This window comes from Kryptolebias marmoratus, linkage group LG18, assembly GCF_001649575.2.
Source record: "Kryptolebias marmoratus isolate JLee-2015 linkage group LG18, ASM164957v2, whole genome shotgun sequence".
NCBI lineage: Eukaryota > Metazoa > Chordata > Actinopteri > Cyprinodontiformes > Rivulidae > Kryptolebias > Kryptolebias marmoratus.
In genome coordinates this window covers 8003443-8030721 of record NC_051447.1, presented here as the reverse complement: position 1 = coordinate 8030721, position 27279 = coordinate 8003443, and the positions used below count along the sequence as shown (strand labels likewise).

General features: G+C 38.0%; 1 protein-coding gene across 9 annotated transcripts in view; it reads left to right on the top strand.

The window, feature by feature from the left end:
* syt1a (synaptotagmin Ia) overlaps positions 1 to 27279 on the top strand; it is a 197794-nt gene that overhangs the window by 88418 nt on the left and 82097 nt on the right. For 5 of the 9 annotated variants that reach the window (XM_025004918.2, XM_025004917.2, XM_017411556.3 and 2 more), the window contains one exon: positions 5868 to 5959. The gene's annotated coding sequence lies outside the window, so the exon portion shown is untranslated. Of the gene's footprint in view, positions 1 to 5665; positions 5960 to 27279 lie in introns of those variants that run through there. The other 4 variants (XM_017411559.3, XM_017411558.3, XM_017411557.3 and 1 more) reach the window with 3 other exon arrangements.

Sequence of the window (27279 nt, the reverse complement as noted above, 5' to 3'; positions counted from 1 at the left end):
TAGTAGCAGCTGTTTCCAAAGCAACTGAACTGTTTCCAATAAACAGCTCCTAGCTGCAGCTGTTTTTGGTATATTTTGTATTTGAATATTATATTTTATATGTTCTCATGAAGCAAACTTATTAGGGTACTGAACGTACACATACCATTTTTGACATAAAATGAAAGTCATTTAAACCTGTTGCTTTATATCCAGTTCAAACACTGAGTGTATAAAGGTGTTTCTAATACACCACCAGTCTTGCATATCATCTTGTCAAGACCCATTTCTTTTTTCCTTTGTTTTTTTCTTTTCCTTCAAGACAGACACGTACTTAGAATCAAACCTTGAATACCGAGCCAAGGTATTTTGGAGTACAAGTCAGTTTTGTTGCCCAAACTTAACCCATCCAAAGGAGATGGGAACGGTCTCTTCTGCTGCCTCCAAACATAGACTCTGTCTTCTCTCACTAATAAAGATTGGCATCCTAAAAGTTTCTGATTCTGATGATGAACATTTTGTCCTAGTTGCAGTTGGTTGGATTGTAGGCATATGGAAGGCAGCTTGGTAGATGGGTACATCACACTTCCACACCAGTGACAGTCCTTGTCCCGTCAAAGCTGTTAGCATTAGTTGTACTTCAGGGTTTTGTGGGTTTTATTCAATATAGATCTTTTGCATGCTTGTAAATTGTTATTTAATGACACACCAACATTAATGACTTGGTGCTGTCCATTTAAACTGTGCCTCTTTGCATGGTACACAGTGGCTTCACTTTAAACTTAAACATGGATTCGATTCCAGGAGGTGTTTGTGTCACTTTATAGCATCCTGAGTAACCCAAAGCATTTTAATCTCTGGTTTAATTTTTAGTAAGTTTACTCAAAGGTAAACCATAATCCTTTCCCATAAATCATTTCAAAGCTTTAATCTTGTGTAAAATCAAAAGGAAACTTATCTCTCAAGACTGAAATAAGTTTCTACCCTATTATTGTGACTTTATTACTCCTAAAAACCAACAACCTGTGTGTCTCTGCAGAATTTTCTTTCTGATTGTTACAGCATTAACCGTAAGGTAAACTTTGTGTGCATGTCAGGGTGATAGATGGAAAGTGGGCGTTTGCAAAAGAAGCAAAATGGGTAATAGGGAAAAGCGCTCATCTCTAATGAGACAATGCAATAGTTGTGTGCATGTAAGGATTGGTATATAGGATTAAGTGGAAGGCAGGAGGATAAAACAGCATCTGGACAAGAGCGGAGGTGTAAAAAAAAAACACTTAACTTTCCATTGATGAAGTTTGGAGAATACTGATACTGATAAATAGGCCTGTAAGGGGAGATATATTGGCTGTTTTTAAGTCACATTTCCTAGCTAATGAACATTCAGCAGTTGTCTAGTTTTTCATGCACAATTTGACTGCATGATTCATATCAGGGAAATGTCTGCTTTTGTTGCCTGCCGCCAAAGGCAATAATGTTTTGTGTGTGTTTGTGAGAGTTGGTTGGTTTGTACCGTTTCAATTTCAACAAATTTTAATGAAACTCTCAGAAAGTAATCATTGGATGGACATCTACAACTCATTAACTTTTGGAGTCAACACAATTTAAGATAATCAACCTTAGCCAACACAAAAATGGCTTTAACTCATTTTTGTGGGCAGAAATTAAGGTAAATTTGGTGTGGTAGTAGCTGTGAGTCATTCACAACACACACTGAACAATAAACCCATAACTTGATTTCTTTCTTTATGTTAGGCTACATGAATACAATACACTATTTTGGAATAGTGTAAGTAAAAAAACAGTGTGTGAATTTTAGTTTCAGATTATTTTTTTATTGTTTCATCTTAACATGACATAAAAAACTAAAGAACAAGTTAGTCACTAAAAGTGTGTAAAAATGACTTAAAAGGCTACTTCTGACACTTGCATCTTCTCTCTTGGTGGCTGAAGAAGACCAGTAATTTACAGTGTCCAAAGGTGACCACTGAAATGCTCCTGACATTTTGAGAAATTGTCCTTTTTGTTCACCCATCTTCCTTTATTCTTATGCCTCTTTTCTTCTAAATGCCATTTCACCCTTTTCAATCCCCTCTTACATTGTTTATCTCTCTTTTTTTCCCCGTTTCCTTTTTTGTTCAAAGTGAGTTGATCGATGACAGGTTTTCTGGTTTAAAAGAAATTCATATTTAGCCTTTTGCGCTCATATTTCCTGTCTTTTTCTTTTCAGAAGCTGGGGCGTGCTCCTTAATCATCCTGCAGAAACAGATTAGGAAAGTTAGTTTTCCATATTAAAGACAAAAGCACCTATGAAGGGTAGACATTCTTTATGAAAAGTCCATTTTATGATCAGTTACCCATTCCAGATTTCATTTTGAAAGTTTATTTGATTAGGTTTGCACATTTTAAGACCAAAATACATGCTTTATCTTTATTACTTTAATTTCCGCAGCACCCAAATAAACAAATAAACAAGCCCCATCACAACATTATTAAAATCATGATTTTATAACTGCAATATGCCTGATTAAATATCCTTCTGTTCTGTGATTTTTGGTTTTATGTGCAACTGAAACAATCACTCAGAAGAATGGGATATCCAATCTAAGTTGGCTGCTTCTATCCGTCAAACACTGAACTGTGTTTCAAAGAGCTGTGGTCAGCAGAATCTGCCTTCAGACTGAAATATGACTAAAACACTTGAGGACATTTAGAGGACTGCCTGAACGATTTGTGTGATATTTTTATGCTGTAACTTGAGAAACTCATAACTGGAAGATGCAAGACTTGCACTAATTTGCTGAAAATGCAAGAATATAACGTTTAACGCTCAAAATTGTGAAACGTTTACTCTATTTTCATGTTAGTCTGTTAATTCTCTGATTATTCTACAATTTCTTAGTCCCTGAAAGCACAAAAAAATTATCTTTCCAACTTTAAAAACATTCTTTTTAACTGGGTTAACTGGGGTTATGTGTGAATAAAATCTTAGCTTTCACTAGCACAAAGTCTGTCATTATTGAAGTTACTCTGTTCATAACAAGTGTCAACACCAACTTATAGTATAAATTGTTGTATGTCAAATAGAGTAAGAGTGAAATCCCATTATCATTTTAGCCTTCCATTGAGTAGTAGAAATATTAATTTTCCACTTAAGGACATTTAATCTGCAGACAGTATAAACCATTTTTTTTCTTTTTGTGTTTTTTCAGTGGTTGTTTTAAAATATAAATTTACATGTTGAACTTTTGAATCTCTGAGAGACAAAATTTAAACCTTTAGACTCGTTTTACCCGGTTTGGAGCACCAATTCATACATCTTACAGTATACAGACTTTCCTGCTTCTCTTTTTTAGTTTTTAGCAAAAAATATCAGTTGTGTTTACCAAACCATCAAGTGGAAAGGTGACCACAAAGATTTGGATTCCTTCTTTTGGAAGACTATCACTTAAGAACTTGAGCTTTATGTTGACCCTAGCTGTGATAGTGAGAAGCTGGGATATGTGTTTAGACTCTGTTTGACAAGACAGAAGATATTTGCTATATCCTGCACCCCTCTGTGTGGATGCACTTCTTCCTCTGCTCATTAGGGTCAAACCATAAGACCGCTGAGCCACAAATCTGCAGCGGCCACATCACTACCCAGAGTAATCGATCCCCCGGCATCCACACACAACACACAGTACATACACAACACCAATGAACCGTAGCTTATGTACAGAGGAGCAAGCTGTGCAGAGTCTGACTTGGTAATCATTAACAAGGATTCCCTGTTTGTTTCTCCTCTGTCCTGTCTGTGTATGCTAGTCTAGCCTATGTGTGTTTAAATCAGTTGTGTCAAATGAAACATTTGTCTCAATGTGCTTTAAGAACTCGTGCACTTTATTTACATGCAGGTTTTCTCCCTAGACATGTATAGTTGATATACATGCGCATTTAGCATATATTGTTTATGGTCTGCTGCATATTTAATACTCATTCAGCTTGCAGATGGGCTATAGAGTGCAAAGTGAAACTATATTTTGAATATAAATGTAAAGATGTTGCAGTGAGAATATCTAGGGGTAAGATCAAGGAGTGATCACAGGACGCCAACATTTAAACAATTTAAAGACATTTAAAGTCATTAAAAAAAGACTTGTGGTTTGCAGTGTAGCTCCTTTAAAAGGTCAGAACTAGTTATGTCCATCAACCACAGTGGGCATCATGACCACTGTGCAGGTACTGCAGCAAAAAAATCTAAATTCACCTCCTTACACTTTATACATTTTTTTGTTTTTTAAATGCTGTGCTGCAGTATAAATACATCCTTAGCATAAACGAGGACTGAACCTTCTTACACCTGAGCTTTTATTTGGTGCACTTTTTTATTATTTCCTCTATCTTTTTGGATTATTCCAACCTCCGATATAAAAGCAAACATTGTTTTTCAACAATTAGTAAGTCAAAAATAAGGAAAATTACAATATAAATCAAAACGGTTAAAAATAACAAATACATTTTAAGTTGAAAACAAATGCCTTCAATTGAAAGAAAAACAGGACTAAGCTGAACAGAGTATTATGTTAGGATGCAGAGAATCCAATGTTCCCAAGTTTCTCAGCAGGATAGATATGGAGCTCAATCACATAAAAATATACAGTATAATGTAAATAGAGCTTCATAATATAAAAGGATGCAGAGTACAAACACACAATTACAATCAAATCAGTTAATCAGTGTGAAACCAATATCAAGCTCTCTAAAAGCCCACACACAGTTTGCAAAAAGGCTCAAAATTTTTGTATTAGATTTGTTTTCTCAGACTGCAATTTAAAAACACCTTAAATATAGGAGAAAAAACATAATGCATTGGTAAATACTTTTTCTATATTCAGATAACACATGTGTTCATCTCCAGTTATAATTTTTAACTTCCTGTATTTCCCCAAAATTTTGGGTAATCTGTAATTAGCTAGTTTGACTTACCCAAAGGTAGATTTTGGTTTACACCTTTGTCTGATCCGATGCTTTTGACTTTGCTGTGCCAACTGGAGCGGAGACACGACAGTTTGGCAGATTTTCGCCTGTGGTCCCTTTTTGTCTTTGCATTTGCTGCCCCCTCTCTGGGAGAGCAGAGTGCCACGTCTGGTCAGGCTGAGTGTCTAGAGGATGCTAGGCAGCTCCTCGAGGCAGAGCATTAGCATACACTTACTCTGGGAATGCCCTTGACTAGCTGTCTGCAGAATGGGACGTGAGCAGCATCACTTAACAGGACCTGAGGAGAGACGGGAATAAATGGAGTGAGACATGGAGAGGGGAAAATAAAGAAATAGAAGTGTGAAAGAGCAGTGGTTATGTCTTTCAAAACGGTAATCATATACAGTAGGAATGCCTCATTACCATGATCCATTAATCATACTGTCAAATGTTATTAGGCTTTCACAGGGGGCTACGTTTTATTTTGTGTGATAATTTCCTCAGAATTGGTCCATAAACCAAGAATAAGTTTGTAAATGGTGTGTGGAAACGCACATCTAATAGTACCACTGACAGATATTTGTTTTTACCGAGCAGAAGGTGTGAGTGGGTGGGGAAAATGTCAGAAAATAGTGATCTGAGAGATGGAGAGGATGTGTGCATTTTGTCTGACAGAAGAGGAGCAAGCGCGGGAGAGGTAAAGGAGGAATGAAGCTGGGGGGGAGGGGGCTGGAGTAGGTAGGCGGGAAGAGAGGAGGCGAGTGTCACGGACAGTAGGGGAGGGAAGGAACAGCGAGCTGGTCGCTCGCCAGAGCTGCTGACTGAGTGTTCAAGTGTGTGATCGTGAGTGCTTCTTGAAGCCGTCGTGTGAATAAAAGGGGACTTTTTTTAAGCCACTGATGTTTGTTTTTTTTTTTTCTTTTTCAAAGTGCAACATCAAGCCTCCTCAGCAAAAGCAGAACTTGTCTGAAGCCCTTCCTAGGATTTTGAAGAGGACCCAGGAAAGAAAGCGTGCTGCCAGGTAAGAGATTTTTATTTTAAAAAAATTATTATTGCAGGATCACAGGGTGGACATGGTGATAGCACAGATATATTATATAGTAAATGTCTACATAGTATATAGTCAGACAGCAGCCGAGGTTTTGTTTGTGTTGGTGCTTTGAAAAGAACACATGCTGCTTGAAATGGAGATTTCTTGTGTGTGTGTGTAAGCGTGTCTGCGATCGAGGCGCACAGGACACTGTACTGTAAATATGAGTGAAAGAGTCAGGTTATATTTAGGATGGAAGGAAGACAAGGAATATGATGTGCAGTTTGTTTCTGACAAGACCTCATCAAAGAATTTTCTGTTTATGATTATTACTCAGTAGGGAAATGTAAAAAAAAAATGCGCTTGTAAGATAGGATCTGTTTTGAAGAAATTGGAGCTTTTGTTAGACACATACTAGAGGTTACTGCAGACATTTCTGCACACTTTGTGTTTTATTTTTTCTGTCTCTTTTTTGTTAGTTCTAAAACATTAGTTTAGAAGTACTTAAATGGATGCGAGTCTCCGTTTTAGGTGCGATCAGGCTGCATGTGGCTCTGTCTGATACGATCCGTGGCGTTAGTGTCAGAGTCCCAGAGAGGGTTGGGCTGAGCTCCAGATCAACAGTGGCAGCAGAGCAGTCAGCGGAGATCGTAATTGAGCCACGGAATAGACAACACATGTGACATATTTAGCAGCTGTATCCAGTATGGATTGCTGCTTCCAGTGTTGGGTTTTCTTTGTCATTTAATGAGAACTTGCAGTGTAATCGAATCACTGCACTGCCTTCCCTGCTGTTTGTCATTTCCTACCCTGTCATCCCTTATCTCCTCCCTTCTCTCTTTGGCCTCATTATCCCACATTCAGCTGAAATGAACCCTTCCTTCCTATCCTGTCCTCTATCCATGCATGCTGAGGTACAGTAGACTACTAAACAAAGACAGACTTGGGAGTCAGAGGCTATACAAAGCTTTCCTAACCATAACAGAGTTGAAGGCTGGTTGATTGTGATAACACTTGTTAAGGTTTCTTTCTCTGGAAAAAATGAAAGCATAAAGCAGTTTGATTTCAAGTCCATTTTGACTCATTTTTTCACTACTTTCCAAGTCTATTTTCCCCCTCTAAGGTCCTACAATTCTTATTCAAAAAGCTTTTGTCGTTCATTTGAAAAAGGATTTGAATGTCCAACAATGGATCAGAAATGTCTGCTTATCTTTTCTGCAGGTTCCATTAAGTTAATAAAATAATTTGTTCTCTTTATCATTTTTAGACAATATTTAACACATTGTCATGTCATGTGGCTTCACACCTGTTTGTGTCCGTGTGGTGGGATCCAGCTGCGAGATCTCCCATTGCATTAATAGTTAATGAATATCTCAGGGTCTCATTCAGACGGCCTGTTCAGAATGTGTTTTTGTTTCACAGCTGCTCACTTTGAATGGGATACTGTACTATTACCAGTGTTCAGTTCAGCCTGGAGTGTATGTGGGCAACATGCTGACCTTCACGTCACCTTGCAGTGCACAGTGGGTGTTATGGGACTTAATAACAGGGGGCAATGTTTGAGATTAATCTCTTAAGTCTCATGAGAGTGAAGATGAAAGTATGAAACTGTAAAGAATTATACTTATTGATTTTTTTTCTTTTAACAAAATGAATGGTTGTGAACGCACATATGTGGATGTTGGTGTTCTGAGCAAATCCCTCCATCCATGGATGCTACAGCTTTCGTGCCCAGAGCAGCAGACAGCTCCTCTCGGTCCACTGGCTGCTGTCCGCTCGTTCTGTGACTCATTGGCACATCCTCTCTGATTGGCTGGCCTTTCTACTCCAGGGAAAGGCATTATAGAGTGGGGCTGGCCCCTGATAAGCGTAGATCAGGCTTTTCCTTTCACACAACATCCCGCTGGATGCACCATAACAATGCGTCCGAGTGAATGTTAAAACAAGCATCAATCAAAACGTGGTATTAACGCGTTTGCAAAACACCAAAGTAAAATAAATTCAACAAATTAGCACAGCAATGGTTCCTAAAGTTGGATTTTTATTTTTCAAAAGGTAAAATTTCATCTAGCTCTAACTATATTCACGTTTTCTGTCTACTGGTCTCACACACACAGACACGCACTCATTCATTTGTGGATGACACTGTGACACATGTGACAGTTCAGATAGCGAACAGGGCGTGGAGCTTTCTGCCTGCTGAGACTCGAGCGTGTTTGGCGGTTTCAGACAGTCCTGGCTGAGATGAGGTCCAAACCGCTCCACCCAACCCTCAGAATTCATATTTTATCTCTGTGGTAAGAGCTTCTGAGCTCAGGCTGAGCAGAGCTGATGCAGAACCATGGACAGCACTCCTATTCAGCAGAGAAGAGGGGTGGATTTCAGCACCCTCCCTCTCTGGACAGCGCCATGTGCAGCTGATCTAGAAATTAAGCTGTAAGGAGCATTGCAAGAAAAAAGAAATATATATAATTATTGTTTTCAAACAATAATCATGTGATGATTGGATAATATAATGCGGAGGAATGACATGTTTACATTTTGGTTACATAAAGAACCTTCCTTTAGGATCAAAACCTCCATAAAATCTGACCTGGCAACATGGAAAAAGGGCTTGGTGCTTTATCAGGTAGGCTGGCTGAGTAATTACAGCTCCTGCCATCGTGATAAAGCTTACAAATTGGCTTCTTTGAAACACATATAGTTCAGTGGAGCATTAAATCATAGTTTGCTTACTGTCAAAGATGCTTTTATGTCTTTTTCTTATAGCTTTTTATTTTATTGTCTGTTTATTTTTCTTGTACGGGCCACTTTTATTGACGCTATGTAGTCAGTGTAATTGTAATGTCGAGTTTCTTTAGTACTGCTTTAATTTGTGGTTGATTTATTATTTTTCCCTGGGTTACAACAACAGCATCACAAACTACCCCCCCCCCCNTTTGTGTAGTGTAGGTTCCCATTATCATAAACATTGAGTTAACCCTCTCAGGCTCAAATTAGGTTTTAGTAACAGGAAAAATCAGATATGTTGTTGCAACGCCTGCCTTGAGAGGGTTAATAATTAATATGTAAACATTTATGGAAATAAATTATTGGATTAGCTGTTGTTGTTTTTGTATGTGTTTTAGTGTATTTGTCATTTTCCTTTCAACAGCAAATTCAACAAATTGCTTCCTGTGAGATCCTGGTCTATCCATTTTTTTAAAGCTAAAACCCAAATATGGCCATGGTTTTATTTTTGTGGTGTTTGGCTTTGCAATTTTAGAATGCTGATGTAAGTGAAAGGACCACTCAGCTGCCATTAGGCCACAGCAGGAAAAAGGAACGCATTAGGATGTCAACCTCAGTGGAAATTATTGATGGGAATTGACTGTTTTGTCAGATTCCAGCTGGAATTTTATTAAAGACAGTACCAATGCTTGCAATTTTATCATAATAAAAACCCTCAGCTATATGAACAGCTATTAGAATAGTTATATCTCATCATCGTGAACAGACGATTTCCAATTTTGCATGTTGATCAAATGTCTAAAGTACAAGAGAAGTTGCGTGATCTTCAGCTAGGTACAGTTGTTTTTTTTAATTAATTGCATATTTATCACAAAGTAAGATTAAGAAATTGCTAAATTTATTGTAAAAGAAAGCAAAGCATAACTTCTTTAAAGCATTCTATCAATTATCTAATCTTTTTTCATAGTTTAAAAACTATGGAACTTGTTAAAGTAGAGATGTAGAATCATAAGAGGCTCTTGTGCTTATTTGCCCCCATTTATTTACACATGTTCTCATGAATATCAGTGAGGCATTAATTTTTGTGCTGTGTCATAAATCCTCTGAACAGCAGCAACCAAATTGTGCACCAGCCTTGCCTTCTGTTATCACCAGTGAACAGCAAACTACCCATCACTCCTTTTTTCCCTCTTTATCCAAAGGACCCTCATTCATGTCCCCTAATTGAGAGAGCTAATAACTGACCAGGGTCATTTGTATATGTATTCATTAGCATAATTGAATAGGCATGAGTTAAGTGTTTTTCACCGGTGTGTTAATAACACTGTCTGGAAATGCTGCATGTGTTCTCACGGCTCATTATGTCATGAGATCCATGAGTCCAGTCCTTTCCATTTTGTCCCACCTTTCCTTATTTTATTTATTTATTTATTTTTCAAAATCTGTGCCATCAAAAGATGCATGGTTGTTTTTCCTCCTCTTGTATGTTCATGTTTCTGTAGGATGTTTGTGTCTGACTGATCCAATGTATAGATCACATGTATGGTAGGTTAGGCAGCTCTTGAACTGTAGTTTTCACGTGTCAGATGAACAAGGCTGGAGAAACCTTGATTTTGGCCTAAAGTGCGGATGGCAAGAGCTGTGGACATGAAGAGTGAGTTGGGTTTTAAGTGAAAGAAGTGAAAAAGTAAAGAGTGTTGTAATGGTGATGGACGAAATTGTTTTTTTTTTTAACTCAGTAAGTCGTGGGTGTCGTTCTTGTCACTTCACTGTGTAAATCAGTGTGCTGTCTGCTGCAAATAAGATCTGAGAAGGAAAAGGAGAACTACTTTCATTGCTAGATCTCTGACTCCACAGTATGCTGCATATTCACCAGAGACCCCTGTTTACAGAGAGGGAAGAGGGCAAAGCTGACAGCATCAGGAAAGTGCAGTTTGTACCACACTCAGTGCACAGGTTACTGAGAGGTAGAAGGAAACTTGAGAGAAGTACACCTCAGATGTATTTATTAGTTGCATAGCAACAACTAGCTCCTTTTCAGCAAATATAGCACCAAGCAAAGGCTTGTTTTGTGTTTGACAGAATGTGAAATAGTGGTAATGGAAAGAGAATAAAGAGGTGCTGGAAAATTTCTAATTTTACTGGGTTGCTATCATCACTCACACTTTATGTTCAGTTTAATTAGAATTAAAAACACTGTGCACTACTTGTGTAGCCCTAGTTAGATCAAGGTCTAGTAATTTGGGTAAATTCTGTTGGCTCTTTTTAGATTGATTTTACAATAACTTGTTAGTTAATAAGCAAAAAATATAATCATTATTTTGTTTTTATCTGTGTGCAATTAAATTTTTTTTTACAAGAAATATTAAAAGCTCATAGGTCTCTCTTTGCACTACCTGATGTTAGTCAATACCTGATATTATTTCCAACTCTGGAGCAGAAAACAATTACTGTTACCACAGGTCCAGTAGGTGTAGTTTTCTGCATTGAATTTGTGGAGACGTGTTATGAGTGCATCAGGCTGATTTCAGTACAAGCGACATATAAGAACCCTGCATTCTCTGTTTAACAATAAAGCTGAAAATCAAACTGTGAAACTTAAGCAGCAAGTCAAATAATTCACAAAACAAACCTTCATTACCACTAGATTGAATTATATAAATATAGCATATGCACAATTTGCATACTTTGCACAAATAAAAAATGAGGTTTTGATAACAGCCACAGTGTTTCTACTTTAGTCTGTTATTTAGCTGAACACCAAAAAAAAAAAGTCCATAAGACAATTGCAACTCACATCTGGTAGTAACAAAAAAAAAACTAGAAAATGGCAAGGTAACTGATTACAAATTATGCTCGAAGTGTAAAATTGCGTTCTTAGATTTTCATTCTCTCTATAATGGAAATGGTTTTAATGTTGATGTGTGTGTTGTTGTGGCTTTGATAAAAGAGAAGTTTTGAATTTCCATTTTTTTGGTTATATTAGATATTTTCCTTTGGTAAGCAAAAAGTGTTACCCAAACTTGCAAGTGACTCAAATAGTCACATTTCCTCAGAATTAACTGCTCTTCATTTGAAAACATAGTAATATATTGTAAAACCGTTTAGACAATGTCTGTCTCTGGTGTTGTTCCCTTCATACACTGGACTCAGGACCTGCCTCTGAACTTCTAACTTCTACTTTGCTTGGTTCAATGGGAAAAAATAAAGTCTCATAGATACAGGAAGCTGTTTCTTTAATGGGCCATCATTTCTCTGAGTACTTTCTGGTGGCAGTCCTATTCGCCTTTAAGCCATGTTGCACCATGTTTTACAGCAGGCCAGAACAAACACAGGCTCCACGGAGACCTTTGTGTTTTTCATGGACTTGGTTTTGTTTTGCTACATCCTACAAACAGAACCGGTAAACATGCTATAAATAAAACTTTCTAGCTGGGGTTGTTGGTATCATCATCTATGTGAAACTTTGCAGCAGCTCCTGGTTTTCTGTATTTAAAGGGTTTGAGATTTTAAACAAAAGGCTGAGTCACAGAAAGGAAAACAGTTGTGAGGTTACTTTAAGTCAGGCATTTTTTCTCGAATCTGTTCTTTAATGTATCGACGTACACTGAAGCAGAGCGGGCTGCAGTAAATAAAGGGCGATCACTGATCTTAGCTACCCCATCCAAGAGGCTCGCTGTAGGAGAAACAGATCCCATTACAGATGTGCCTCATGGGGCTTGTAGCTGCACACACATGAATACACCACAAAGCAAACATTATTTATGTGCAAAACTGATTCTTTTTGATTGCAAGGCAAAGAAAAAGTGAGCTGATACTTCAGAGGTTTTAAGTTCCTTTTATGGAAAGAGGAACAGACATACAAGTGGGTCATGCAAAAAGCTTTGTGTAGAAGTTCAAATATTGTTTCGTTTGTTGGATGAAAATTTTCACACGAGCCAAGTAAAATGCAATCAGTGCTTTTTTTCATTTTCCTCCTTGAGAAGCATTTCCTCTCCATCCTAAAATTGCACACTGATTTTTACGGCACTTTTTGTGTCTTTGTGATAATGTGAGCAGAGATAAATGAAATGGTAAGCTACAATAAGAATATTTCTCCCTTGTTTTTGTCTTTTTTATCTCTTTATCTTCCCATGAATTTCTCATCGCCTGCTCTAAGTTCAGCTGAGGAAGGAGTGGAGGTGTTTGTTGTGGTGAAATGCAGAAACGTTCACGACCACTGTCATTAACTGCAAACACACTGAGCTCATGTATTATTCATCCCCTGCACCTTCACCTGCTGCCAGAAGTCGTGACAGAGCTTTGGGCAGGAATGCATCACACCAGAAAATGTGAAGGCAAATGAACAAAATCTGCCCTTCCACATTTGAGTCAGTTACCTGAGACCACTTGTGTGTGAAAAATGGTGACACATCTTGTTAAACAGCTTCTTATTCCCAGTCTGCTTATCTGGACTGAAAAGAAACATTACCAGAACCTGAGTGACTGTTTTTTTTTTAGTACAATACAATCTTTCCAATTAAAGCTATAATTTATAAAACCTATATAAATATCTAGCATTAAACAGAGCTGCTCTCCTTATACCAAACCATTCTGTCTTTCTTTTCCATAACTGTCAGTATAAATAACTTCTTTTGGTTCAGATGTGATAAATCCCCCAGGAGAAACAAATTACCCAGCATGCACAGAGAGAGAGCGGAGTTCAAGAAGAGAAAAAGCTGCATAGTCACAGTTCACTCTAAGCACTAAAATGTTATCGGGGAGTGAATCCAGGGGCAGCGTTGGTGCGTTTTACAGCTTTTAAAAACTGTAAAATGCAATATTTGGTTTGTTAGTCTGCAGCTTGCTTGTTTGCATTTTGTTGCATCATCCCACAACTATTTAAGTGGAAACCTCACAAGTTTATTCTGTGCTGTGCTGCTTGTTGTTACAGCTGCGCTTTTTATGCACATGACACGTTGAATGAACACGAAGTAGGAAAGAAGACCAAACAAACATGGCAGAAAAACAACAAAAATGCAGCAGCCAACATAGAAAATTCAATAGTTTATATAGACTCAGGTGACAAATGCATGAATATTAACTAAGGAGACATTAGCTAAAAACAAACACAATCAGCAGCAAATAGTTTTAAAATGAAATGGGAAACAAACCTTAAAAAAATCATCTAAATTGCTAAATAAATATGGTAAACCCACCTTTTCCTTAAGGTAAAACGATCAACTAAATGATTAAATATTGAAATCATAGTAGTAATTCTTACAGAAAAATTAGCCTTCAAGGAATAATTTTAAGCTTATTGTTTATTTAATTTTAGGTCATATTTTACTACATATTTTTAGGGTTTTCTTACACTTATCAGTTACAAAAATGTTTTAATTAGGAGAATAAGTAAATGATTCTGTCATATGTAATCCAAGTACACCGGATGTGTCTTAATCTTGGTTATGCTTGTTTGATTAGCATTTGCTTCATTTACTAACCTGATTGAATGTTGGGGAATCTTTTTCTGAAGGTTTTAAAGGGAAAGTGTGCAGTGGAGGGTGTCAGGAAAAATAGCCACCCATATAATTTCAAATCATTTCACTATTATTACAGGTAAAAATTAAAGTCACTCTTTTTTTTTACATTTTTGTTTTACTCATAAGTTTGTATTTGCAAAATCAAGACTCAAAAGTTTATAGCTTATTAAAGTTAAAATGTTTTGTCAGTTCAGTTGATAGAAAAGGCTACAAGGTACTCCAAACTGATGACACATAATTACATTCCCCAAATTTGTTTTGCAAATGATAATTGAAATTAAGACACAAGGAACAATTATTAGACCTTAGACACTGACAGAATAATGAAGGTTGGTGTTTAAAGTGTCTCTGTAATTGAAAACTAATCTTGATGTCAGTCACATTATCCTTCCGATGTTTTCTCTGACTGGACATGAGCTGCAAATTGTTGCTGGAGTTCAAGGTTTAAGAGCTTTTAGTGAGCTGAATTACACCTTCCAGACACTTTTTTTATCTCTGAACACACCAGTCAGATCCGTGACAGCGTCTAACCTCAGGCTCTCTCGCCTCTTACCCCACCCAACTTCTCTCTTTTGGCCCATCAATCATTCCAGCCCACATCACGCTCCAGTAAGCTTGACTGGCACTAAGCAGAGAATCTGGCTTTACAGTGCGGTGTGTGGTTCTGGTTATATCCTCATAACTCTGTTTTCTTTCATCTGTCCTTGCGGGAAATGTTGCTCCAAAATGAAGCATGCTGCTCTGTATTAACAAAGATTTATCGTATCCTTCTGTCTTGATTTTTATCATGTCTTGTTTCTTGAAAAGGCCTTGAGGAGGTTCACATCAGGTGGTCAAGGACCAGCCTTGTCAGGTCATTTGGCCTTTAAATTGCCAGTCTGTTTTGTGCTTTCATTGATTCCCGCACTGATCCCTTTCAAACATTCCTGCGTCTCAGAGATCCAGAAAATCTCCCATCATGTCGCTCCGCTCATTACAGTATCAGAGCTGCATCCTTTTTTTTTTTTTTGTGTCAGCGTGATGAGTGGTGACAGCGCTCGGAGTCATGTCCTTTTGTTGTGCGTGCTGCCATATTGTGGTTTGTTTTGTTTACTGGGGTGACCTGGGAGCTGTTTGTGTGCTGTAAAGGCGAACTGGGTCGAAGGTTCAGGGTTGATCCTGTGTTTTCCTTCCCCCACCACATGGCGCACTCCACTGAATCAGTGACCCAAAAAGTCACGCTCCCTCTGAACATGTCATGTTGGGACTTTTTCTTTTTTTGCTCGCAGATGATTGATTGCAAAGCAGTAATGGATGACTGTCTGCATAATGGATGGTTTTTTTTTTGGTTTTGTTTTTAACTAAAATGATAATTAAATGTTGTGGAAATCCAAACTAGATTATTTTCAGGCCTAATCTGCTCATTTTAATTTATGAGCCAGGAATGTCTTGAGAGGGTAATGAACAGCATGGCCATCCACATTTATAAACTGGAGTAAATTAGAGCTGTGACAGGCTTTAATTAAGTCTCAAGACACAGCGGATTATTATTTTGCTGTTTTGTCATGGAAATGTGGAAGGCAATGACAGAAATGAGTAGATGTAATTGAAAAGACACATGACAGGAAGAAGACAAAGAGAGGCATTGAGGTTGGAATTGAAAGTTTTTTTGCCTTTTTTTTTTTTTTTTAAGAAAAGCTTTTTGCAGCATGAGCAACACAGATGGCCGGTCTTCTCCTGGTGTGGCCAAGAAACTTTGGCTTCATTTTTCCTCACAGACCTGTTTGGTCGTTCTGGATGACTCCCCATCCACCTGCACTTCCCTTCTTCCTCATGTCCCTCGCAGAAAGCTGCTTCTGGCCATCCATTCATCAAAACAATTAGTTTCTCTTGTGAACTTTTCTACTTATGAAGTTCAGAACAACAAAATGGGTTTTCTCCTACTGTTGATTAAAGGTAAAAAAAAAAGAAGTCATCAGGTTCTCACCAAGTTTTGAAATTAAGTAATTGCAACTTAAAGTGAAGGACAGATGGCATATAATAATAATAATGATATTGTTTATTTCATTAAAAACAGCCAAACGAAGGAATCATTTTGTTAAAAGAAACTATCTCCACCTCTTGACTGAGCACCTTATAGAACTGCCATTAACTCTTAGTAATCAGTCTCTCACATCACTGTGGAGGAATTATGGCCCACTTTTCTTTGCCATGGTGCTCCAGTTCAGAAAATTGTATGGTTCTGCACGGCCCTCTTAAAGTCCCACCATAGCATTTCAGTCGAGCCGACATTTGGACCTTGACTGGACCATTACGACACCTTGATCTATTTCTTTTTCAGACATGCTGTTGGTGCTGCTGTTTTTAAGATCATGTTTAATCTTGCAGTCCCATTTGACCTATTCTTCACCGATTCACAGCTGCTGGCCTCACATTTGACTCTAGAATATTTTAGTTTACAAAAGAGTTTGTGGTCGACTCAGTTGGTCGGGGTGCTGAGTTACTGTGGCTTCAAAACGAGCTCAGACTAACAGCCCTACACCACCATGCTTTGCAGTTATCTTGTTTTGTGGTCATATATTGCATTTGACAAATGTATACATTTTCTAAACTGACTTTTTAAAAATACCTAGACAGCTGGTTGATATGTGGCTATTTTAATTTCTCTGACTTTGGGGTGAAGTGTGCTCAGATGTCTACAATCAATCTGGGAAGATTGGCAGCTTTTTTAAATGTTTCCCACCTGTTGAATAATCTTTTTCACTATAGATGATGGACTCCACATAGTTTAAAAATGGTCTTCCAATGCTACAGCTACAGTTGTTTATCTAAAATGATTTAACACAAATTTAATTGCTTAAGACCAACAAAGTGACAAAACCTTTTTATAGAGCTGATTACACAGACTTGATGAACTGAATTTGAATATCAGCACTTGCTTGCTACTTAACCTCTTAATTCTTACAGAAACAGTACTTAGTTTATCACTAACTGCTTCCATGTTTTGGCTTAGGTTTTGTTGCTTTGTCATTGCTATATTAAATATACTTAAGGAACCTGAATTCATTTTTAAAATGGGTAGTTTGTTTCCACAGCTGCTAACATTCGTGTTGTAAATTTGCTGTGATCTTTCAGACTTTTTGTTTTTTAATGTCACCATTTGATTGAGAGGTGGTTTGCTTGCATTTAGTGTTGACTGACACATCGATGTTAAAGGGGAATAAATAAATTTCCACCTATTATCCTACTGTGTGATCACAGCCAATTTTGTGATTTCCTCTGCCTTTTTTTTATCTAGTATAATACTAATTTAAAGACCTGCAGTTATAAAACCTGGACCAGACTTACTGCATAAATGTGGGTTCAAACCCAATGATTTCCCTAAATAATTGTCCAAAACCCTATAAGGTTTTATTGTCACATTATAAGACACTCAGAAAATGAGCTAAAACCATATTTTTGAATAATACATTTTTTTAAATTTATGCAAAAAGCATCAAAAATGCACTTAAATGTCTCAAAATATTCACTGTTAATGATCATTTTGAAAGACAATCAACAAATCTGCACCATAAATTGCTCAGATTATTGCAGAATTCAGACGAAATACCACAGAAAATGCATAGATAAAAATAAGCTGGCCCTCCAGTCTCTGTAGGCTGTCTGTGTCCACAGTTATCGTCCCTTGAGATGCAGTAATAGAAATGGCACATTTAAAAACCTGTCTATCCATGTGTGTGTAATCTAAGCCATGCTGGGTTTGCAGCTGTCTATTTTTCCTTTAATTTGACCAAAATCTGCTCATTTGGAAGCATTTTTTCCCCCATTTTTCTTTTATTAAGAAAACATGTGGCTTAAAATTGAATAAAGGTACTCTAATACAAATCTGTTTGGAAATCTGTCCAGCAGTATGTCGGTGCTGGAGCAGCTGTTATGGCCTGCCATTGCCCAAATGCTTTTTAAGCAGGCATTGATTGATTAAAGACAAAGAAATGCACAGAAAATGTCCGGCTAGCTCCTAAATGTACCTCAGAGCAGCAGAATTTTCATAAACATCATTTATTGACCAGTCCAGTTGATGAAATTACATTTTTTTCACCCCAGATGTGCAAACTATAAGAAAGTGTAAAAATAAAATGTACTTCTAGTTGCCTGAGAATGTGCTCAGGAGCAAAGACGGGTCTTGTGACGTCTTTATTTCAAGGGTGCTGAATTTTCTCACTAATTCCCAATGTTCTGAAATGTGTAAGAGACGGCTTAACACCACGCACCATCCTCGGTTTCCATGACAACCGTGATCCCTGTATGATAGTCGGATTCCCACCGTAGGCTGTGAAAACACTCGTTCGTGCTCGATCCAAGCAAATTATAACATGAAAACTGCGAGGAGGAGTTTGACGGCGTGACGATCAACATTTGTGTGAAAAAGTGCTTTGTGTCAGAGCCGGCATGCTGGGTCAGACCTCAGCCTGTCTGTTCAGAGCCGTGGCAGCAAGGTGGACCACAGGAGCCATCACTAAACAGGAATAACTCGGGAGGTATCGTCAGCAGCAGATGAACTGTCTACAGTGTTTTTATACACGTGCGTTTTGGTATTAGAGGAAGGAGAGCATTAGGAGGAAAAATGAGAACAGCATTATTGACTCATATGCTTTACACAGAAGGATAAGGAGGAAGCAAATTAAACTGTGTGATTTATTTATTTATTTATGTATTGTGAGAACAGCACACATTTCTTTTAGGCTTCTTCTCCAATTGCCTGTTATTTCTTCTTGTTTACTAAGAGGGATTTCTTCTGAAACAAGCCACTATCAAACCTCAACATCAATTATTCTTGTCTAGGAAAAAGGAAAAACAATTCACCGAAAAATAATGAGCAGCTTTATCTTTAATGTTTTGGTTTGGCTCCTCCTCACCATCTGATAGATCCTGAGAAAATGGGCTCATTTGTTACCTGGTTACCAAATGATAAGAAAGAGAGTCTATGCATGTTTTAGCTAACAGGCACATGGATTTTATAGCCATAAATACTGAATAAATAAAAATTGCATTCAGTACCTATGATGATGGAGTACTTAGTAGAGACAGATCTATAAAACCTCAAAGATTTTTCTGCAAAACTGTAGCAGGAATGTAGATTTATGATTTTTTTAAAAAGTATGATTACACTTGATTCCTGCTTGTTTAAGATGTTTTTTGAACATCTAGCAGTTTTTTAAGAGCATGTTAGGGTCAAACCTAAATATGAAAAGGATGAAACGGGGCAAAACACTCTCAGTTAAGCAACGTTATTTATTGGCCATACTTATTTTTTGACCTCCCTCTTTTATCAAGAGTACTGTGAGAAGCACCCAAGTAGATGATTATCTCAAGTAGATAATGTTCTTTTTTTGTGCAGGTGGAGGACAATTACTCTGAGTTACTGATCATGACACTTTCAGATAAACACGAACACAACAAATGACACAAACATGACAGAACCAATATTATAAAACCGTCTGCAAACATTTCTTGGCATAATTGCTTACAATACATACACTGTGTTCTGTAATTGCAGTATATTTAGATTTCCAATGAATAGAAATGTCAGGCAATGAAATTCTCAACAAAAATCATCAGATTTTACCAAGAATCCCAGAGAAGCAAACCTGATGCACAGTTACACACCCCTGCAGCGACTTACAGCATCCAGTGAAAAAACAGAATTCAAACATGTTTTAGTTTAATATTCCACATAAGGCAGTTTTATAGTGTGTCTGTAGCTGTGGATACATTTGAAATGAGTAAACAGTTTTTAAATGTAATTTTAAATAAAGGTCTGAAATTTGGAATGTGGCTCTTTGTGTTATCGTCACACAAAACTTTATCAGTAAAGGACAACACTGAGGCAAGACAACCTGAAACCACACAAATAATAGGACAGGACAGATACAGCTGTCCTATTTTTAATTTTACATTTGGCACATCAGTCTTGACTTGTTCATTTAAAACCTAAAATATTTTGAAGGTACATATATTTTAGTGGGCATTCTTCATATACTAATACCAGTCTGTGTGAAGTAAAGCTGTGGGCTTGGCTTTTGTGCATATATCCAGCTTCTGGTTGTGTCTCGTTCATTTCAGGTTCTTCCAGCAGTGGGTTTGAGCCAAGGTTATTAGATATGAAGGCTAGAGATCGATCTTGATCAGTTCAGGTTTTCCCAATCACTGGTACCAGTTTTTAGAAATTTGGGCAGCCAATAGCCACTTTATGAAGATAATTGTAAGCTAGTTGATGACCCTTAAATATAACTTTTTTAATATCAATGCACTTTGTAACTCACTAAAACAACAAACTATGATTATCTTTGATTCAGTGATTTAGCCCAGGGGCCTGAAGCAGAACAGTGCAAAGTCTTACCTCTGCTGCAGTTTGCTTGTTTTGATTGAAGTTCTAAGTGTAAATGTATCCATATTTTCTCTCTAGAAGTAACAGTTCCTATTTAGCCAAAAAGAAATAAATGAGAATTGGGGTCTTACCATCTTCTTTAGTAAATATGACTATTTTTAATATTTATTTTTTATGTTAGACTGATATTCTGGTCAACTTTCTTTAGGGTCAGCCAGTGTTTTTCTGAAAACACCCCTGCTGTTAAAAGGCCCTACTTGTAGGAAATGTTTTGACCAAAGGGTGTAGTGGGAAATGACTTCTGTTCTGTGTTAAATATTCAGGTGTGGCTGATGTAAATCATTTAAGAAATGACAAAAACTGACCTACATAATCAGCTGACAACCCATTGGTCTCTCTTTGTGAAGGTACTCTAAAATCTCTTTCATGAAGGATACACTTGTAAACAAAGCTTAGAAAAAAAGCACCATGACAGTAAATCCAATAAAGAAAATGAAAATGGGGCAAGATACCATCCTTCAAAAAAGGAAGTGAGTCAGTAAGAGACATCCACTGCGAATTAATTGCATCTTTTATTTCCAGTCTCTGAGTTTTTGTTTTGTAATTTTTTTCTGTCTTCTAGCTGAGAGAGCAAAGAGCTGACTGCATTAATTCTTTTCACTGGTGCAGTCTTAGCCTTTCACATTTATCTCCAGCTCAGCGTATGACAACTATAGATCCTCTCTCCTTTGCACAAGACAAATGACCTTATTACCGCAGAGGGCCATTCAAAATAGGATCATGTCAGGCATGGCAAAACGCTTTTGAGAAAATACAGACCTGCTCTGTGAGCCGTGCACTGTTTCTCAGGGAAACCATCAAAAGCACTTTTTACAGACCAAACGACTTTTTACAGCTTGTTTGGGCTTTCAGCTCACATCAAGAGGCTCATTCAGAACCTCTGGTGGACTAGACACCGAGCTCTGTTTCTTTCTAATTGAAAACTGTCCAGAGGTTTGTATTTAAAAAAAAAAAAAAAGACCTTCTGGTTTTACACCTGAGGACGCACATGTTTTATCAAAATAAAGACTTGTTTGTGTATTGACGGTGTGTACCTTTGAGCGTGTCTGTATGGACTCTCTCCCCCCCGTGTCATAGCGCTAAGGGGGCAGAAAAGATAGGCCAGGCACGCAATGTTCTCCCTTGTGGGAAATTAACGTCCTCATGCATAATTGCAGGATAAGATAGCACGGACAGGATTCATTTTCCTCGCCTGTGTACATAAAGCCCTAAAGCCTCCAACATTATCTACAGATCACTGTGTGCAACTTCCTTTGTTGAATAATTTATGCTTGCAGCTGTTTGGGAAACAGTTTGATACCAGGTTACTCTCAAGATCAAGCAAGTAAAAGGAGAGGCTACCGTCTCATTGACCCCCTTTTTCCCCAGCTGTTCTTGTCCTTTTTAAAAGGACAGATGCGGCTGAGAACAGTGAGGACTAACAAGCCCGGTGCGCATTAGTTTCCAATCACAAACCATTAACCGTGATCCATGATGGCAGATATTAAAAGCATGACTGATAGGCTAATAAACCCGTCGTATTTGTGTCAGTCCTCCAGAGTAGATCTTCAGCATGGTTTCACTAGATTTACATAAAATCAATATTCTCTCAGTTATTCTATTATTGAAAAAGACATCTGAAAGGAACTTCATTTAGGTCTTTTTTTGTAGATAAGTACATTTATGAAACTTAATCATATAGTAGATTCCTGCAAAAAAGATAAGAAGGAAAAAGAAATTGCGACTTATATATTTTTCTATCCATAGGCATTTATAAACGTTCTAATAAAGTAATCTGGTATTTTTTACACAAGCAGATCCAAGTCTCATGTGTTTTGTCTTTAAAGTGTCTGATGCCAAAATGGTTTCGGAAACCTGCCATGGATTAGTGAATTTCAGATTTGAAACTTGGCAGCAGCGCCTCAGAAGCCCCTGTATAATTACTCCAGCCAATTTGAGCTTTCTTGGCATATTTCTTCAAACACTTCTGAGTTAAATGTAGCACACTCTAACAATAACAACAGATTTTTAAAGTGAAAACCATCACTCAACCCTGAAGGCTTGAAATTGCCTGAGAAATATAAAAGCAGAATGAAAGAGCTCACAAAAGTTATATTCTTGCCAGGATTGCCCCAAGTTTTATTGGATGCTTTCAGCCCCATCCTGGTTCCGCCTATAGGTGCCATTTGGGGACACAAAAGTGCAAATCGTAAAGAAAAAGAATAAAAGGAAACCCTCTGGATGGAAGCGTCCTCAGAAGAGTGTGTTCATACCAAAGGTTTAGCCTAACTGAACTTGTTCCCGTCTGAGTGACTCGCCGAATCATTCGTCCTGGCTTCTGCCCCTCAGGTGAGCCTCGCTCTTCACTCGATGTTTATGCAGGTTGTCAACATCTGACAGCGGACGAAATAGGGCTGGCAGTTGGTTTCCCTTTGCCTGATCAGTGTGGACTGTTGGCCCACAGCTGAAGGTCAGGACGGGGCAGACACACACGCTGACACTACCTCAGCTGCATGAAAAATCAGGGTGTTCTGGAGCAGGATTTATGGAAGAACCAGGAGACATCTGGAGCGAGCTATGAGTACAGTGAGAGGCTTTGTTTGAACAACACATAATATTTGCAGATGAAATGAGTTCCTTTTTACATTTATAAGATAAATCCAAATTTATATCAAAGATCTGGCATTTCTTGAAGGAAGATCATATGAAAGGACAGAGTTGTAGCCATTTTGGTCAAACATTATAAATAATGTTGTGCAAAATTTCATCCAGTTTTGCAAGATCTTGGTGAGATGTATTGGCATTGGGAGTATGTGTTGGGAATCACACTCAGCTACTACCACGCCAAATTTGAGATCAATCTCTATAAAATTGACATTGTTGTAGCCATTTTTGTTTGCTGAGGTCACTTAGCTGTGATGGCTATCTTGAATGGGGTTGACTCCAAAAGTTCATCAGTTGTAGGTGTTCATCCAGTGATTAGTTTCTGAGAATTTCATTTAAATCTTTTCAGTGATTTAGGAGATATTTTGCTAGCAGACAGACAAACAAATACACATGCACACAGGCACTGGCAAAACATGTTTGCCTTTGAGAAATGAAATTAGGTTGAAATATGTATTGTAAAGTAATCAAGTCCAAATATAGTCCAATCTTTTTATTTCACTCTTTCTATGGCTGAGTTTGAAGTTTGAGAGCGATCAGCAGCTTCAGTTGTTAGACATAAATTTCATATGATAACAAATAAATCCATGTAGTATTAACATTTATTGCAGTGCATTTCTGTAGAACTCAAAGCCACTTTAGCCTATTTATGATGAGTCTCACCTGATGGAAATGCTTTAACAGATTTCCACCCTGATAAGCGGCGTGTTCAAGTGCCACCCCACAAGTCGAGGTTTATTTGAGTTTTCACAGCTCACACTTCAGCTACACAACAGTTTTGTCTCTTAAACTGAGACAAAACGGTTATTTTCTTTTACGGCACCTAATTTTCCTAAATGTCACATGAATGCAGGGCTAAACGGGGAGGAACAGTGTCAGATGTGTCGATGCTGCTTCCATCTCGGGTGTTCTTCTTTCGAAAATCAATATTTCAGCATTGCTTCTGTAGATTTTCTCCACAAGATAAAATCCGAAGGTTAGATTGTGCTGCCCAAGGTCATAGGTTTACTGCTGTTTTTTATTGGCACTGTGTTTTCTAGCTTTTATAGTAGCAAAATTGAAAGCACTACAGTTGTGTGCAACCTCCCCTTAGGGTCAATATCTCCTCCAAAGCTGCCTCTCCATCTAATTTTAAGAAGTTCTTATAATTTCTGTCATCTGAGTAGGATTTTACCGTTTTACAGGGTAAAAATGGCTTTGTACATGTCTTTTCTGAATATTTCTTCCCTCTCACTCATGGGATAACGAACAGCTTGTTCAGTCAAGGGTTATCAGCTGCAGATGGCTGAAGACAATAAACATGATCAAACATGGGGGTGGGTATTTGGAGGCAAAACGTCTTAAGCAAGTCATAAGATGATGCAATCCAGCCTTTTTTTCAGTATTTCCTGGGTTTGCTCAAGTCTTGCATCAATGTGACCTTTAATATCAAGCAGGACTTGCGATTACATGTCCCCATTCATAACTTCTTTGCCAACTATAAACAATCTAAGTTGTGTAATGAGATGTGTGGGCTGCCCCTCACTATTAATGGCTTCAATAAATCACCTATTTATCTGAGCTGATGAGCAGCGCTGGGTCTCAGCACTTGCTTCTTTCCACAGTGAGCCACCTTCAAGCTATCCTGTCCCATAATCTTGATTAATTCTGTTTACCTCAGAGCAGTCATTACATAGAATGGCCCCCGTAATTTCAGCAGACTTCTTGTTTTGAAGTTCGGAGGTCGACCTCATTGGTGTTTGGCTCCTGTTTTCCTCAAGGTTACAGCCTTTTGGCAATTTGATACTGAGAAATAACAATAATATTTCCCCTGTTTCTTGTTTTTTGTTTATTGACATTTCTCTCCTGCAGCACAAACAGCCTTCTGTATATGTATCCAGGTAGATTACAATCACTCCGATTATTCAAAGTTGAGGATAGCTTTTAGCATTTTGATTACACAGCAGCAAGGATGATACAGCATGCTCCCCNAAAAAAAAAAAAAATCTGTGAAATGAAGAGAAATCATTGCAAAATGGCACAGCCTACTCTCCATCTTTGCATCTCCATTTGCCTAATGATCACGCAGGAGAGGGTCCCACTTGAGCTACAATGCTGCCTGATTGTATGGTCCTCAGCATTACCATAGATAGAATGTGCAGAGGCTTGCTTTTTCTTTATAGTTAATACCTCAAAGTTTGCGTTTATATCACCATTCTGCTGCTAATAGCTTTTTTTCCCAGAATGGACAAGTTGTTAAAACAAATCTGTGCACTTCTGTGCTGTTTGGCTCAATGAGGAAAAGGTCAATGAGCACATCTAATTTGCTGTTTTGACATTTGCTCTCCTAGGATTTAGTGAGTGTTTAAAAAAAAAAAAAACAAGGAAACAGCATTACAGATAGTACTGCAACCGTAATGCGTATAGTGTAGTAATGAAATACAATTTAGCTCAGTATGGGAGGTGATCCATCTCTTCATCTTTGTTTGTCAGAGCTGAGTGCAATATCAGCAGCAATTCCACATACTCAATTTGAGCTAATAACGCTCTCACCATTCGCTTCCGCTTGAGTCTTTGAATGTAACAAGCTGATCATGTACTACATGCTAGAATAGGGAAAATTTTAGGAGTTCTTGTGGAGGATTTCTTTTTATAACTGGGATATGATGCTAAAAGTTTCACTGCACCTTTTACTTATTATCTGGGAATTCGGTGTTTCTTATAGCACCAGGCTACAAATGAAGGATAGAAAAAAAGAAAAAACCTTCAGTTCTTGGCCCTGCCACTCCCTCCCACACTGATCTCAAATGGAGCGATGTAATAGAGCAATTTCAGCTCTGCCTGAGGCAAACCAGTCCCTTTATTCATGTACTCCGGTCTCTTCCTCTTTGGCCAGATTGCACAGGCACTGGGCGAGATTTCCCCCCCCCCCTCCCTGGAAGGATAAAAATGATAGAAGATGGTGGAGCTGTAAGGTGTTCAGAGAGGCGCAGCAGAGAGCCCACATTATAGATGGTAATGGAATGTTTGTATGCCTGGCTCACTCCGTGCCCCGCATTGTTCATTCAGTGTGCTCCCAGGGTGATGCACCTCCAAGTCCAAGGTCACAGTGGCTTAGTTGAAGAGGCCAGAGCCTCACGCTTACAGTATGTGGGTCCCCCTGGTGGAGTGCTCCAGGTCCAATCACGAAGAGATCTGAGGTAATAAGCACTGCTTTACCCAGCAGCACGCATAGCGGGTTGAGGAGGACAAAAGTAGACTTTACTCTGGGATTTGAAACACCTAAGAGAGGCAGAGGCAGTCTTTTTGAGACACATTTTGCAGATCACTAATAATATAGTTGTAGAACCAAATTTCCTTTTTTTTCCATTTTATCAAACAAGTCTTCACACCACCTATAGCAAAATTTGTCCATATAATTCTTGCATTTGTTACGATTCAGTGATTTCATACCCTCTAGCATGGTTTTAGTGTGGTTACTAAGATTTTTACTGGTCTTGTTATTGCTGTTATAGTAATATAAAGCCTGGTCTGTCATGGTTTGGTGCTTTTACGCCTATTAGAAGCATTAAAGACATTTAATTATTGCTGCGGTTTATGCACGCTGGCGGGTACTGCCATTGAAGCTCTAACCTATCATGCCTATTTATGTCAAGACACTGACGGACAATTTAATAAATGATACAGTGAGGAATGGGTTCTTTGTCTGATGCTGTGCCTTGGAGATTTCAAACAAATATAAGAGAGTCAGCATAAAGCACAATAAACCCCAAAGGGCTGAGTAGAGTAGAAGCCAGCAGAGGCACATCTGCTCTATGAGATATGACATACTCTAAATCCTCATGGTTTGAAACCCCATTGGCAAGTGTAAGAAAGTAACTGGAGCGACACAAAGTAGTATTTTAAAAACACAATATGTAAAGACAAAACTAGGCGTTACACAGAAGTAGTGCAAAATACAATAATTTTATTTTTATCTAGTCCAAAAAAATCTAACTTCAATGGTAACA